Raw genomic sequence first — 17,151 nt, forward strand, 5'->3', positions numbered from 1 at the left:
ATATATATATATATATATATATATATATATATATATATATATATATATATATATATATGAAACCCTCTTTGGTATCTTTCCTGTTTGTGTATGCCACATACTGGATAGCTGTTTTTTGTATTCTACTTCCCTTTCTATAGAAAGATATTGCCATTTTTAATTCCTCATTAGTAAAAACTTTTCATATTTTTAAGTAATTATTTAATTATAATGATTATATGCTTAAAATAGCATATTTATAGCTATCTAATCATCTTATACTAAGTAGAACAACACTTCACGTGAAATAATTAAAAGGAAAAAACCCCACCTAAATAGAAACAAACAAAATATTTTGAGCCAATTGTTGCTGCTAATATCTGCCTGTTGTTTAAAACAGGCAGTTTTCAAATAATAAATGAAAAACATAAAGACTTATTATGTAAACATATAGGTGAAAAAGTTTTTAACAAACTTATTACCTCACTTGACATGGATCTAAAACTTTTCCCTCCAGTGACTAGTACATAGTAAAGATTCTCTAGTATCATGTTCTCCAAATTCTAGTACTCTACCCAACCAACTGAGCATGTTAAAGCAGAATTTGACTCACACATAAATATTCATTTTATGTCAGCAAACTACATTGAGGCAAAAAAAAAAAGAAAAAATATTGAGTCATTTTTCAATGCTAAACAGGAATATATTTTATTAATATGAAATGGGTCAAATTTTATCATTTTGTTCTTGTCTAATATTTGGATAACTGCCAAAGGTTTCTATTTATGTAGAGACAGTATCAAATACTGGAACAATCTTTGGAAGGAGTCATAAACTTTTCATTCAGAAAAATTATTAAAATGTTTAAACCCATTTAAATCATTCATTTAGCAAAGCACTTGAGGAAAACTTTTGCCTTTTCTTAACTTTAAATTAAAATGGGGTTTCAGTTTGAGGTCATGCTAGTCTCATAAATTAGGATAGGATATATTTCCAAAAAAAAAAAAAAAAGATCACAAACAATATTCTTCTTAAATTTTTGGAACAATTTCATCAGTAAGAACTTCTGGGCCAAAATGTTCTTGAGAAAAGCAATTTAACTGTAGATTCAAATTCAGAGTTTCCTTTTGTCACTATTATGCCAAAGCATTTTTAAGAAATTTTTCTTTTTTCATTTAAATTATCAAACTTGCTGGCATAAAGTGATGGATAGTGTCTCATTATGTTTTCAATGTCTAAAACCTTTCACTGATATTTTTACATTCATTCCTGATATTAGTAATTTGCCTTTTCTCTCTTGTTTTCTGGACTATTTTCTTTAAAATAGCTTATTAATATTATTGATCTTTTCAAAATGCCTATTTGGTTTTGTTGATTATTGGAAACCTATTTCCATTTCACTAAAATTTGCTCTTTTGTTTTTTATTTTATTTCTTTTTTTTTATTTACTTTGAAATTCTCCCGAATTACTTAAATAGAAGTTTATATCATTGAACTATAATCACCATTTTTAATTTGAATTTAGACCTATAAACTTCACAATGTGTACTACTTTATCTGCCTACCATAGTGTTTAGGTCCTGTTATCATTAGCTTTCAGTTTAAAATATTTTCTACTTTCATTGTGATTTCTCCTTTTATCATGTTTATTTAAAATTGTATTATTAGATTTCCATATATTGGAGAATTTTCTAGTTAAAATGTTATTATTTATTTTTAGTTTATTTCCATTGTAGTCAGAGAATATATTCTGTGTTATTTAAATCTTTTGAAACTATTGAGATTCACTTTATGGACAGTAAATGGTCTATTTTGACAAACAACCCATGTGAGCTTCAAAATAATATTAAAAATTCATTTTTTAGTGCAGTGTTCTGTAAATATCAATTAAATAAAATTACTGATCATGTTGCTCAAATCTTCTATATCTCTTATCTACTACTTCTGTCAGTCATTGAGACAGGCATATTAAATAAAAATCTCCAATTATTATTTCTATATTTCTTTATATATATTTTAAGCTATGAGATGCACTTAACTCTGTGATTGATAAATGTCTCTGTTGAATTGTGTTAGATTGATAGAAACATCCTAAGATATTACTGCTATCTTAGATGCTGATTTTTCAAAAATATATTTACATACACATTTACTCTTTTCTTTGCTCTATATCCTTCTTGAATTTCTTTCCTTTAACGTGAATGATTTCATCTTTGTGTGTGTGTGTGTGTGTGTGTGTGTGTGTGTGTGTTTGGTAAAACTACTCTGCTTGCAACAAAGTTTTAGCCTTTATTAACTGAAATCATCCTATCTAGTTTTCATTTTTAAAGAATATTTTCCCATGCATAGAACTTTAGTTGGCATTTTATTTCTTCAGTACTTTAAGTATGCTGTTCCATTCTCTTCTGTTTTTTATAATTTCTGCTGAATAGTCAACTGTTAATCTTATTATTATTTCTTCTTTGAAAGTAATATTTCTTTTTGGCCTTCTCTAACTGATTTAAGATTTTCGCTTTACTTTCGTTTTTTCATTGCTATGACTAAAATACACATAGTGTGGTCTTGTTTATATTTATCCAACTTGGGATTCAGGGACCTTCATAAATCTAGTGGTTGGTGTTTTTGGGTAATAATTGGCCTCATCTCTTTGAAAACTGCTTTGGTCAAGTTCTCTATTTTTCTTCTGAGACACCAATGACTATATTTTTACCCTTTTGTTATGCTCCCAAATTTTCTTATGTTTCCTTTTTCCCCCCTTTAGTTTCTTCCTCTGCTCCTCTTTGCCTATGTTCTATTGACTTCTCTTTAAGTTCATTATCCTTGTCTTCTGCTTGTGACACATCTCCTACTCAGCTCATCCCACGACATACTAATGACTGATGTTTTTACATAGGTAGATTTTATGTCTCTGGAATTCTCCATCTCTTTATTAGATTTGTTTTCCTCTATATTGACATATCAATTATACCTATTTATTTACCCCATGCTTCCTATCCACAATATATATATTTTTTTCTGTTTTTCTTTTATAATGTCACTTTTTCTGTATGTCTAGAAATATGCAACTGTATGTGTGTTAGAGAATTTTGGCCTCCAAAGGTATTTCTATCTGCTAGTTATTCCCATTTACCTATTGGGTAGATAAGGTGACAGCTTGATTATTTTAACAGAAGGGTTAGCACAATATTATAGTTACAGCAAGACACAGCAGTCTTTCTTGAATTTGTCAGCGGTCATCAAGGAATGGCTCTTCAAAGATATTAATTGAGAACCTTAAACAAGAGACTGGGTTCTCACCAGAAGCTTTAAGCTTAGTCCTTTAGACCCCTACTCTATGCAACTTTCAATTTCTGGGAGACCAGTGGTACATTTGAGGATGTTTACTTTGCTTTAGTAAAACTTGTTTCCCAATTGCTAATAGATTTGGGGAAATTTTACTCAGACTACTAAAATATTTGGCCCAGTCCACTGGCTTCCTGTGTTGTGCTAGTCTGCCAAAAACAACTTTGATTACAAATTCTATTTGTGGGTGCCAAATGATGATGACGTTTTTCTCTTTGGAGGATAAAATATTAAAGCTGATATAAAAAATTAGAACTCAGTTTGTTACTAATTGTCTTGATCTACTCATGGATAAATAACAAATATTTGCTCACATGTTTTCTCACAATCAATGTTGTTTTCATATTAAAGAACACTTTAAAATCAATAATCTTTTAAAACATTTCAGTCATATTAGTATTCTTAACTATAGAAGACTTTAGTTTTTTCTGTTTCTTTTCATGATATCCATGTGGATTCTCCTGATTAAGTCATTCTCATCTCCTCAGAGTGATCAAGAACTGTAGTTTTTTTCTCTTTCCTGTTAAATATTAAAAGTTGTCAAAAAATAAATATTCAGTAGAGTATTCAGAAGGAAAGGCCAGAAATGATATCTCATTTCTTTTCTCAGGTCACTTATCCTATATACCAGCACGGTTGAGGTGGATAAAGGAGAAGAGTGAAGGTAAGTTTGGAATTCTTAAAGCTGATGTTTACTTCATTCTTTGTATCTATAAGCTACTCTCTAAATATGATCATATTGAACACCTACAGTGGCTTGATTAGAAATGTGCTCACCTAAGTAGTTGAAAGAGGAACAAGGAAGCTGTAGTTCTCATACAGAATTAAGAAGAGATTGTGAATTTATAGACTAAATATGTTTAAAACAGGACATGTGCTTTTTTTAAAAAAATTATTCAATCCATGTTTGTTTGTCCAAGTCAAGATGATTTTAATGAGAAATTGAGGCTAAAATTAAAATTAATGGGTTGTATTCCAAATAAATGGCACTCAAATATGAGAAGCAATTAAGAGAACATAGAGCAAGACTATTTTAAAAGCCAGTGATCTTTTCTGCATTGCAATACTGTATATCAAAGCAGCAAATTTACCCAAAAAAAAAAAATCTTCCAAAGTTGCAGGTGTTTTAGAAAAACAAAACAGTCTAAGGAAGTTATCAGGACCTTTCTATGTCCCCCCCACTCCTTGGGAGGGGAGTACCAGGATTGAACTCAGAGGTACTTGACTACTGAGCCACGTCCCTAGCCCTATTTTGTATTTTATTTAGAGAGAGAGTCTCACTGAGTTGCTTAGCTCTTGCGATTGCTGAGATTGGCTTTGAACTAGCGATCCTCCTGCCTCAGCCTCCTAAGCTGCTGGGACTGCAGCTATGCGCCACCATGCCTGTTTTTTTTTTTTTTTTTTAATGTTCTTAATATAGTATTAACTTTCATTCTAAGTCTATAAATTGTATTACAAAATTAAAATCACTGAGGATAAGCTCTCTCAGTTGCTGGAAAACTTAATTCATAGAAGTAATTGCATTAAATAAGCATGTATGTATGAATAGCAGCAAGAAAATGTCTGAAAGGTTGTACCAAGAGTGTCTTTTCAAATGAGAAGAAAACAAACTCAAATAAACTTAAGCTAAAAAGATAATGTGTTGGTTTGCATAGCAGAAAATCCAGTTTGGAAAAGATCTGGTCACAGACCAGTTCTCTACTCACCACTATGAATTGGGGGATAGGGAGTAAGAGGTAGATGTCCAGGTGCTAGATTGGCTAAACCTGAACCAAGTGCTTTAACCCTGGAATCCTAGACCAAATTATGGCCAATGTGACGATGAGAGCCAAAATTGGAGGCTGAAGGTTATTTCAAGGATGAGGGAATATGAATTTGGGAAAGTAACAATAAAGAGTAAGTGAGGAAGAGAGGGAGAGAGAGACAGAGACAGAGACAGAAGGGCAGGGAGGTTTTTATCATGTTATTGGGAACTGAAATTGAATATTATGTTGTTCTTGGTTTTTTATCTATATTGTCTGATTTGAAAAAAATAAAAAAAAATATTTTCTGTTATCCTTACTATGATGTGCAAAAATAATAGAGAAGTAATAAAACCCAAATAAACACAGAAAGCTTCCACCCCAGATGAGATGACATGTGCGAGTGAGTTTTTAGCTCTCTCTACTTATAAAAAATCCTGTATGTCCAAAATTTTGGGGCATTGCAAATACTATAATGATTCTTTGGGTTGTAATGGGAATGCAGTGGTCACTGGGTACACCAGACCTTCAGCAACAGCATGCTCAGAAAATGAATGGGTCATGGTTTTTAAGCTCTCCCTTAGATATTTTGTTCTATCCAGTATATGGATCAAGAGAGGCATCATAATTCAAGAAACTGAATTTCAGTCTCTGGACTCAGAATCTCAGCATCAAAGTTCTTGCCACATGTATATCTCTCTAATGAAAGAGAGGACATGTGGTTGACACACTTAAGAGTTCAACATATTAGAAAAATTTCAAATTAGAATGGTATTCAATAATTTATGAGGTTTGTCTCCTTCTTGGGATGAGTTAGTATGTAAGACTTATGTTCTTCTGCAATTTATTTTTTCTTGAAATTGAATAAATTAATGAAGATTATAAATTATTGCTTTCAAAACAAGCACAAAAATTAGTTCCAGTCTCCTTTAATTTCAAATACCCACTAACAATACACTTAGCATCATTGTTAGTGGTTGGAGATAAGATAATTAATACAGAATAACAAGTTACCTCCTTGTTAAGAGCATACACAAACTGAAACTTATGTAAACTACAAGCTTGATAATAATGTGCCAATGTAGGTTCACTAATCCTAAGAAATGCACTGTGCTGGAGAGGGGTGTCATAATGGGGTGGCTGAGTGGCGAGAATGGGGCATTTCTTTACAGGAATTCCGTACTTTTCACTCAGTTTTTTGGTGAAACTACAACTGCTCTAAAAATAAATTCCATTAATATTTTTTTTAAAAAAGTGTGCATTAACAAAATCTTTGTTTTTTTCCTAAATATGTTTCATAAAATTACATGTTATTCTAAATAGCACCTGAGTAATTATATTCACAATAATGGCTTCAGAAATTTGAGCTACACATAAAACATGCTCCCAATTTTTTAACTTTTTTTTTAGGTACCTCTTTCTCTTTTATCTTATACTGATACAATCAATGTCTTTAAAAATTAATTCACTATCATAGGTTATTTTCAAAGATCTCAACCCACCTTTGTACAAGCATGAAGTGTATGACTTTTGTCCTTCCAGAAATATTACATTCAAGCTTCACATTTGTGGAGAAATTGGTAATAAACCACCCGCCCATCTGTTTGCTTAATAGAAATCCTCAGTAAATGGGACTGGTGTCTGGAGCCAGGCAGGCTTGGTGGCACTGGGCTTTAGCCAAACATCTCAAACCATTTTCCTAAATGTTTTAGATCCAGCAAAATACAAAGCTGGTTTTACCAAGTATTTTTTTTCTCTTTAATTTTTTAATTTGTGCTCATTGTGAGGGAAATTTAATCCATCTGTTCCATTGGCTCTTAATTTAACAAATTATTGTTTTGTAAAAGAAATTTAATGTCCAAGAAGCTTTGTGAGCCTGCTACCCTCACCATTAGTATTCTGTTGAAGTACAGTTTTGCAAAGACAGATGGAACTCAGCATTCAAAGTTTACTAAAACAAATATTGTGATCTAAATACTTTTATACTAGAGAACGTGTATCTGATACCACCAGACAGCTTAATTAACAATACAGTCTAGTAAATTTAATAATTAAGATTTTGTTTTCAGTTTCTTGACTTTGTTTTAATTCTTTCTAATTCCAACTACCCCTAAGTGGTGGGGTACATGGTTCCCAGCCTATGTAATTTCTTTTTTCCATGCTCTGAGCATCATAAGGTTATGTTTTCTACCAAAGGCTTTGATTACCTCTAAGCGATGCCATTTCCCTGGGGCCTGGCTGTGTGTACACTTAGATGTGTTTGCACTTTTCGTCCAGGAATGCTCCAGGCAGATTCTGTATCACTAACTCTTCAGGATTATCATGTGTATTACACTTTAAAAGGCTTTATGGACTCATAAATTTTGGAAAAACTGGGTTCAATGGATTTCTTTGCCATAGTATTTTGGGGCCTTTATGATTTTAATGAGCATCTTGTGTTCCCTGAGAGGACAGTCTATGCAGAACTACAGAGCTGTGTTCCACTGTGGAGCACACTTTTCTTGGAGCATCTGGCTTAACTAGAGTTCTGTGGGGAAAAAATGGGAAATTCTGTCCTACATCTTTCTTTTCTGCATTTATTTCATTACCCTCCTAGTGTCTATTGTCTAACAACAAACAACAAACTGCCCTTCTTTTAAATTTAATTTAATTTCCTTTTCATTAGAGAAGACAGGATTTTTTCTGTTTGACTGAAGTAACAAGGCTACCATGAATAAAGAATATAAAGTATCAAAGACTATTTTGCAACTATTTGAATGGAAATCCCCACTTTGGGGCTTAGTGGGCGGTGTGGCAGCTTGGCTCAGAGGAGCTGGGTTCTTTGATTAATTTCTACCCAATTGTGCTCCTAGAGGCATTTTATCTGTTTTATTTTTGTTTTTAAACAGAATTCTGTGAGAATTGACCCACATTTATTACCAAACTGGGAAAAAGGAAAGTAGAAGAAAATATTTTAACTAGCCTAAGAGTTTAAAAAAAATAAAAAACTTGCAAGTCTTTTCTATAGTGGAAAGTTATATCTATCTGTTGATCTATCTATCTCTATCTATCTATCTATCGAGAGAGAGAGAGAGAGAGAGAGAGAGAGAAATAGATCTTTTTTTTCTTTCCTAAAACATTCTGAGGTGAACCTCTCTAAAATGCCTTTTGAGTATTAGTCTCAATCCCTTGCCTCAATTTGCTACCTGTTAAGGAACTTCCTTGGGAGATGAGTGGGTAGAGAAACCGCTTGTATGAAAACAGTCATATCCTTTGTAAGAGCTCATATAAATCTTTCAATTCATGGATGCCTTGGGAGTTGTGTGTGTGGCAAGAGTTGGGGAAGTGTATGAAGGGGAGGGAGGGAGATCACCAGTTCCTGACTCAAAGGAGAAGAAGTAACTTTCACCTTCTTTTCAGGTGAGGCAATTATATCCCAGGAGTGACACCTTGTATTTTAAGAAGCTCCCTTTACCCTAATCCTAACTTTAATCCTCATTGTAAGGGAAAAGAAGCCTCCTAAAGATATAATCAATGTGCATAAAAATCACCTGGGTTAGACATGAACCTTCCCTGTCATTCTTTCCTATATTCTATCCATCCAGTGTGTTCCAGAATGTTCAATAATGATGATTTTTTTCACTGCTCTGATTTTGTATCTTCCAATGTTGTTCCTATTAACAAACAAAGAAATCATAAAGGGGGACTTGTGATTTTCTTGATGTTTAGACAAAATATTTTCTGCATTATATATGACACAGTAAATTTATGTATTTATTCATAAACCATTCATAGAACTCTTCATTCACTCATATATTCATTAATGCATGCATTCATCCACTTAACTAACATTTATTCAGCACCTACTACACAGAGGTTGAATATTTTCCAAAGTTTCTCACTTTCCAACTAAGTGAAAATCATTCCAGATTTTCTGCAAAAGACTTCCAGATGAAATATAAACTAAACTGAATAAATGTTAAAAGCCCATAGGAACATTAGTAATAGGTATAATTCATTTAGTTTAGAAATCATGTTTTTTTCCCTTGGGCAAATATAATAATTACATAATTCTAGGATTATTATTGGGTCCCAGATCACAGGGAATCATATTTCATTTAAATAAAATATTCCAGTAAACTGATTCACATTTTAAATTTTTCTGGGTTTCCACATCTGATTTCATTGTGCATGAAAATTTAATTTTTTAAAAATTTTAGTTGTTAAGTAAAATATCACTTTGGAATGAAAATATCTTGGCGTTACAATGGCATAGTTTATAGGATAGGCCCCAGAATAGAATTAAATCTGTACTGATATGTACTTCTTGATTTTTGTTTGTTAGTTAAAATCTATATGGCTATCATGGGCAGAAGAAAATTATTTCTCTAAATAAGTTTTCAAAAAAAATTTTTTTAAAACAACAACAACAACAAAAATCCCCTTTTTATATCACCACTCTCCTAAATATATATTCCTATATATTTCAACAAATATTTAGGAATTCTGTGTTTCTTTCAACAAAGCTCTCTTTTCTCTGTTTCTGTTTATGTCAAATCTCTCCAGAAGAATTGTCTGTGCTTAGCCTCTTCCTGCATCTCCTTTAGGCCAATTCTCAAGAGTCATCTTCATTGTGAGGCTTCATTTTTTCAGTGGGGTATCCCACTGAAAATTGAAAGTACCTCTTCTCCACGTTTCCTTTCCATTTTCTCAGTTTTAATTTTACTCCCAATAAATCACAACCATCTTATATATGACGTGCTGTACTATTATTTCTTCCCTATCTGTCTTCTCCATTGGTTATAATCTCTATGAGGAAAGAGGTTTTTATCTGAGATTCATTGTTAAACTTCTACCTGTCAGGGCCTACTAAATGAAAGAATTACAAGTTATAAATATATATCTGTAAACAAAGCATTCATTAAATCTCTGGTATTAATAGCACAGGAATCATCTCTCCAGTCAAACACCTGTTGCTTATAAAAACAAAAGTCTTATTTCATAATAACAGGAAAATGCTGAATTTCAAAATCCATGTTGGTTCTGAGCAAACAAATGGGCTATCTGGCTGATGTAAGATTAAGGAAACAATCCCAAACATTCAGAAAAAATCTTTCTTTTAAAATTTGCTTGAAAAACTTGAGCTTTTAGAGTGTAAGTAACCCAAAATTTAGATCATGTTGTCTGTTAAACTGTAAATTGTGACACCACAAAATAAGCTCTTCAAATTCCTACACATGAAGAGTCATCCAGAGTTTAAATAGGGCTTCCCACTGAGGTGACCATGGGTGATTTTGTGGAGGACAAACATTGAGGTTGACTTCTGAAGTCACATATCCACCTGCCCATATTTCTGCCTGGGTATCTCCCAGGCATCTCAAATTCATCCTGTGAAACCTGCTACTTCGTTTCCCCCTGACAAAATCTGTGGCCCTTTGAGAATTCTCATCTCATTGAATGGCACCAGCATCCACTTAATTTTTCAAACTGAACCAAACCAAATCCAGAAAACTGAGAATCATCTCTAATGTCTTTTTTCCTTTAGTTCCAGAAACCATCTAAACATCAATTTATCGCAATAAATATTTTTAAGCACTCTAACTTGTTCCTTTTTATCATCATGAACACTACTTTAATGCCACCATTTTTTTTTTTTAACCTGGATTCCCATCAAAATGTCCAAATGTACCACCTATCTATTATATGTTGGATGTCTATATTCTCCATGTAGCAATAAAAGTGAACTTTTGAAAATGCAAAGTATGTTGCTCTTCTGTTGCTTTCCTATTGTTCTTAAAGTTGACTTAACCCCTGAATACCTTTCCAGCCCCAGCACTCACCACACTTTTTCTTGCAGACTGTGTGTACACCAAACTAGACTGCTTTAGAATCTACAATGGGTCAGGCTGGGTTCTACTGTTCCTTCCAATATAATTTCCTCAGGAAGGGTGCCTCTGATTTCCATGTTTTGCCTCCTACCATACAGATACTACAGGGAGTGAAGTCAAGGATCATTTTTTCTATTTCACCATATTCTGAACTCCCTCACAGAGTCCTTTTGTTATGGTAGAAGCTTCATTAATCACATCTTTCCTCAAAACTAGAGTAATAATAAAAAATATTAATTGAGTGACTGTTGTGTATAGGTTCTGCTCTAAAACAATATATAAACAAACCTATTTAATAGACAAACTCCTCATGATTTTGTTTTACAGCTGAGAAAACGAAAACACAGTAATTTGTCCAATTTCACACATCCAGAAAGAGCAAAATCAGTATTTAAGGCCAGAAAATCTGCTCTTAAGTCCTATGATGTCTGTAAGAAAATACAACATGGCACGTACAATTTAAAAAGCATTTAATTGCAAGTAATTCCACAATTAAAAAAGCATACAATGAACCAAAAGACTTGAGCTTCTCTTGAAAAATCCATAATCTGTCTGCACTGGGGCCTATCCTTTCATGGAACAACCCCCTTACAAGGGAATTATCTCCTTTTTCTGTTGTCTCCCTGATAGAACAAGCTTCCTCCTTTTTTTTTTAAAGAGAGAGAGAGAGAGAATTTTTTTTAATATTTATTTTTTAGTTTTCGGCGGACACAACATCTTTGTTTGTATGTGGTGCTGAGGATCGAACCTGGGCGGAACGCATGCCAGGCGACCGCGCTACTGCTTGAGCCACATCCCCAGCCCAAGCTTCCTCCTTTATGATATTTTGTTTGGTCACTGTGGGAATTAGCGTTCATGATTACAGTTTATAAATTTCTTGGAAATAAGGATTATGCCTATCTTATCACCAGATCCTCAACATCAAGTGAAGTTTTCAGGTATAATATAAGTACCTGATGAATATTAATTCAATGAATGAGTTACTGAGTGGTGGAAATTGGAAAAATTGGTGGCAGCAGAGAAAATATTTTCAATAAGGAAAATTTCATAAGTAAAACAATCTCCTAAAGCTGTTTTTTCCTAAAGGTAGTATAATTATGTTACCAATTTCTTTGAAACCATAGGCTTCTGAAATTTCTCTCATTATGTTTCTTTCTGGCATTAAATAATACTTGCTGGGAGTAAGTAAGGACAATTCTAAGCTGAACCCTTTGTGCTTTCTTGAATTAAAACTTGACCATTGACAGATTTTTATCTTTTCTTTGTTATGTGTCAGTGACATGCCATTCAACCAATCAAAGACTACAGTTTATGTGGGTCTGGTTATTAGTATAAAGCAATGAATAGACAAAATCCAAACATTTAAAATCAGTACCATGAAAATGGTTAGTATCAGTGTTGTGGAAAAGACTAAGAACATGTGGCAGAGGTGAATGATTACATGGGTTCCATATTTTGGAGAAATAGCAAGCTTTGCAGTCCTTTGTGAAAGTTGGTCTCTCTCCTCTTTTAGCATGAATTTTCTCTGCCCAGCAGAAATCAATTAATCTTTCTGTGCCTACGTTTATGCCTCTATAAACTGGAGGAAACCCTTGCTACCTATGCTCAGAAGAATGTCCTGATAAATAATGAAGTCATGTCTGAAAAGCACTATATAAAAACAAAGTATGATTATGATTTTTTTTTTGGTTGGAATTAGCATGTTTCCCACAGTTTCAAACTAGTTTGTATTAACTGTAGGATGATCTAATATTTTCTTTACTTCTTTTTTGGGGGTTACTCAAGCAGCTTCTGGGATTGCTAATGTGCATGTTTACTGCTCCATTTTCATAAGCTACTTCATACATAAAGCGACAGAATACAAGTATAACACAAGCCGTTTCTTTTAAGAAGAAAAGAGGAACTTGCTTCATTTTCCATATTTTCCAATCTAAGCATTGTGGCTTTCCCCTTTATATTCCCTTTCTGTAGTAAATGTTCAAAACACAGTTATTGAGTGAGAACAAAAGTATGATACCACTTTCAGCCAGTGTAAAACCTTTGCAGTTTCAAGCAAAACTACATCATAGATCATTAGTGTTTTGAGAAGAAAGTGAGTGTTGATGCAGAAAATCTTAATTAAATGACAAGTTGCTTAAAACACGATCAATCTGACCTTTTTTCACTGGTATTTGTGAGGTATAGTTCATTTATCAAACATTTTGGGGTTTGGAGTACAATAAATTTCCCCATTTTTAGGCAATTATTCACAGCCTGTGTGAAATCACCATTTTTTTAAAATTTTTTTTATTTTTGGTACTAGGAATGGAACCCAGGAGCACTTAACCACTGAGTCATATTCCCAGCCCTTTTTATTTTTTATTTTGAGAAAGTGTCTCCCTAAGTTGCTTACAGCCTCACTAAGTTGCTGAAGCTGGTTTTGAACTCGCAATCCTCCAGTCTCCACTTCCTGAGTTGGGATTGCAGGTGTGCACCACTGAGTCCAGCTTCGATTATTTTTAATGTTTGGGATATTAGGGAAATGTCTTCATGGTTTTTGTACTTCCAAAATTTAATTGAGTTCTACCACGAAACAAACTCACTCTTCTTTCCAAGCAATGTAATAGAAACTTATCAGAGTATTAGCCACACAGAGTATTTTTCGCACATTTTTATCTATTTGTTTTTCAATGATCGTTTACATATTACTCTTCCTACATTAAGAAAATCATTTTTCTTTTGGTTTTTCATTGGAAAGACATTTACTTTGGCAACTCTTCTCTCTTTAATCAACTGTGAAGAAATATGAGGTTTTGATGGGGAGAACTTATTCCTAAGAAGATCAAGCCTATGTTCTTAGTAGCCTACTTCTTCTTGGTAGAAAAGACCTAGAGAAGGGGAACGAAACATGGGGGTCTTAGGTTAACACTGATAAGAAAGGTTGTCCATGTTGAATCACATTGTAGGACTGCTAAGAAAGACTTTCAATTTAGATGTGGAGATGAGCAGGATAGACAGCTGCTTTGTGACACTAAAAACCTCCGTGTATATTTTGGAAGGGAGAGCTAAGCATGATTATCTTGCATTTGCCTATGTAATTCAATCATTCCCTGGCATGGGCTCCCCTGGAACTTACTAGGAGCCTCCTCACACCCAGAAACATGTGCTTTCAATTGGAAAGTGTTTACAAAAAGACCACCTGCCAGCAAAGAGAATGTTTTTCCTCTCCCAGTGGGGCTCTTACAGACAGGTTTTAATGTAGTTAAACAGGAACTGAACAAGAAGCTTACAAGAGTGATGTTATGGGCTAGCATGCTTATTGTGATTTTCTCATAAATACAAAAGGCAAATATATAAGACATCAAGATGATTATTCCCAGTCTATCTTATTGGTCCTCCATCAGAATTTTGAGTCCTTTCTTCCCCATCATCTTCTCTTTGTATTTCTTTGTTCAATCATGTTTTGTGATACACCTTCAGAGTTTTAACAAAACTTAAAGAATAGTTTCCAATTTTTGAGAGCTATTACTTTAGAGAAAATAAGAAAAACCTGTGAAAGTAGATGCCAATGAATCCTGTTGTTTATGCTGCATCTACCACAGTCACCTAAGTGCAGAGGGAATCGTGAAAGCTACTGAAGAACCAAGGGCTAAAATATTCAAGTATTAAAGTTAACCTAAGCACCAAATAGCACATTTGTGCACATACAGGGTGAAACTTCTTTGGGGAAGAGCGGTTGATGAGCCAGGGAATGTGAGAGGAAAGAAACTGAATGTCCTCAGGAGTTTAGGAATGGGGCCATTGCTTTCTGCCATTTTCTTTTCACACATACTCAGTCATTCTACGAAGTGTAAACAGATGCTGGGAGACTGATTGCTAGGGTTCTGTGAAACTTTCTTCTTTTTTTCCCTCCTTATTTCAGTGAAAGAAAAACAAACTGGACGAGAAACGCTCAATTACAACTTCGGGTGAGATAAAAAGCTGTAGGTAAATGGTCATTACTTATTTTATTTTATCAAAGCAAGCTTACGATCAAATGGCTGGAGGGGGTGCTTCCTTCCTTGACATTCTTGGAGTCCTCTTGCTCCTCCTCCTCATTGAAGGGCTTTATATTAATCTCACCAATGTAGAGGATACAAGTAAACCAGCTCCATCAGCAGTGATCTCTGTGTGGGAGTCTGAGCGGACTGGACTTCATGCAAACACTGCAAGCACATTCCACAGGGATGGAAGTGATCTCAGACACCCAGCTACAGTTGACAAAATCTAGGAGTCAGGTGACAAAGTGGTGACATGGTCCATGATGACAGCCAAAAAGCAGTTCCAACTTAATATCACATACACAGACATGAGCCAGCTTCACTCTGTATCACATTGTTATGTGGTGGAGACAAACCGCAGTGAAGATGAAAGTTACACACACACACACACACACACACACACACACACACACACACACCCCATTCCACAGGTCTTCATTCTTGAGTAATAAGATTACAATACTAAGATCTGCTACCCATGGGAAGTCTTTGAGCCATTCACCACCCAAGAACCTATAGTGGACTAAATAAATTCTTAAAATAAAGATGAAAATTCTAAATTATAGTACTTTAGTGCGCAAAAGTAATGAGAAGAAATGAGAAGGATATAATAAGGAAACAGGTAAACTTCCTATGGTTACTTTCTCACGACACAGATCTCTGGAAAATTCAAAAGCTAGCATTGTCTTACTTCTTTACAATTAATGTGATAGGAGCCTGCACTTCAGAGTCACTGACTTGAGAGCAATCGGATAAGTCGATGTAGGTAAGTCCCTGCTCATCCCAGGGTACAATAGTTTTGAAAATAAGCACTTGAGAGTATTACAGAAGTATTCATTTCTTTGTTCTGCTTCTTATGAAGTGTCTATTTTTAATGTGATATTTTTGTTTTGTTTTATTTTTTGTCCCAGAAGAAATATTTTAAGAAAAAAAAATCATGTGGCGCATTTTATTCTTGCTCTACAAGCAAGGAAATAAAATATTTTATTTCTGCCAAGAAAGTTAGTATAGACGGTATTTATTTTATGTACAGTTTGTAGCCCAGAACGACCCATCTCCAACAAGTCCTCTTATTAGATTGCATGTCTTCAAGATTAAAATGAACGAAAAAAGTAACAATTGAAGATAAAATCTTTTATCTTATTTGCAGTGTTCACAGAGTGAGACAGAAATGGTCATCACATTTTAGAAAACAGCAAAGTTCTGAAAAATCACTGCCTTTCTCGTCTTCATGACTGTACTTCTTTGAATTTTGCCACTTGACCTTTCTACATGTCACCTTGCCTTCTTGTTCCTGCCTCTCCCTTCCAACCTCCCTGACTTGATCCTTCCTTCCTTCCTTCCTTCCTTCCTTCCTTCCCTCCACAAAAATTTATTGATGGCCACTTACTCTGTGCCAAGCAATTCTGCTAGGCTTCAGACAATTAAATGAGAAGTTTTCTCTTTCACATTTTACTTTGTATACTTTTAAATTATTTGAATTTTTTCCTAAAGCTGTCACTTTTTAAAGATATTGCAAAGAATTACTTTAAGAACATTATTCTAAAACAGAGGCCAGCAAACCTCTTCTTTATAGAGCTGGATAGTATTTTAGGCTCTGTGGGTCATAGAGTCACATATAATGACCATACATTGCCACATATGGTGGCAATTCTGCCTTTGTGGTGTGAAAGATAATAACTGAACAAGTGGGTGTGGCTGTGTTCCAAAAGAAAAAGTGTTTATAAAAACAGGTGGCAGATCAGATTTCGCCCATGGGTCACAGTTTGTGAACTCTGGTCTAAAATGATGATAAAGGGCCCTGAACTGTAGACAAATGCAACATAGCAATTTGTTCCAGTAGCCTCCCACATACAGCACAGTAAATATTGGGTTAAATACCAGAGTATACTGATCTTAAGCAAGTTATGAACCATGGCAGGTCTTCAGTCTCCTGTGGAAAAATTCACAAGGAAACTTAATTAGATATCCTTCAGTGTTTCTCTAACTCTCAATTTTGGTTGTCTTCTCATATACAATTAAAATTCCCAACAATAGAAGCAGTTTGCTCCAATTTCTCTGAGCCACATATGCAGAGAATAAGCATCTCTCATCATTGACGTGATCTGAAGAGTGGGAGCTGGTGATCTGAGGAAAATTAATTATGAGTTTGATTAAACAAATAAGGTCAGTCACACATCATTTAAGACACACTTCATGTCT

The 17,151-nt window shown here is 34.1% G+C and overlaps 2 long non-coding RNA genes across 2 annotated transcripts in view; one reads left to right on the plus strand and one right to left on the minus strand.

Annotated features, from left to right (window-relative positions):
* The window catches only part of LOC125614081, an 8,168-nt gene extending 3,705 nt beyond the window's left edge, over positions 1-4,463 (plus strand). Inside the window, exon 2 of the long non-coding RNA XR_007344728.1 lies at positions 3,932-4,463. This is a non-coding gene — a long non-coding RNA (uncharacterized LOC125614081). The remainder of the gene's footprint in view (positions 1-3,931) is intronic.
* Positions 1-16,307, minus strand: part of LOC125614071 — a 20,152-nt gene extending 3,845 nt beyond the window's left edge. The window contains exon 1 of the long non-coding RNA XR_007344719.1: positions 14,940-16,307. This is a non-coding gene — a long non-coding RNA (uncharacterized LOC125614071). The remainder of the gene's footprint in view (positions 1-14,939) is intronic.
* Between the last annotated feature and the right edge of the window lie 844 nt (positions 16,308-17,151).

This window comes from Marmota marmota, unplaced genomic scaffold, assembly GCF_001458135.2.
Source record: "Marmota marmota marmota unplaced genomic scaffold, marMar, whole genome shotgun sequence".
In the NCBI taxonomy this organism is placed as follows: domain Eukaryota; kingdom Metazoa; phylum Chordata; class Mammalia; order Rodentia; family Sciuridae; genus Marmota; species Marmota marmota.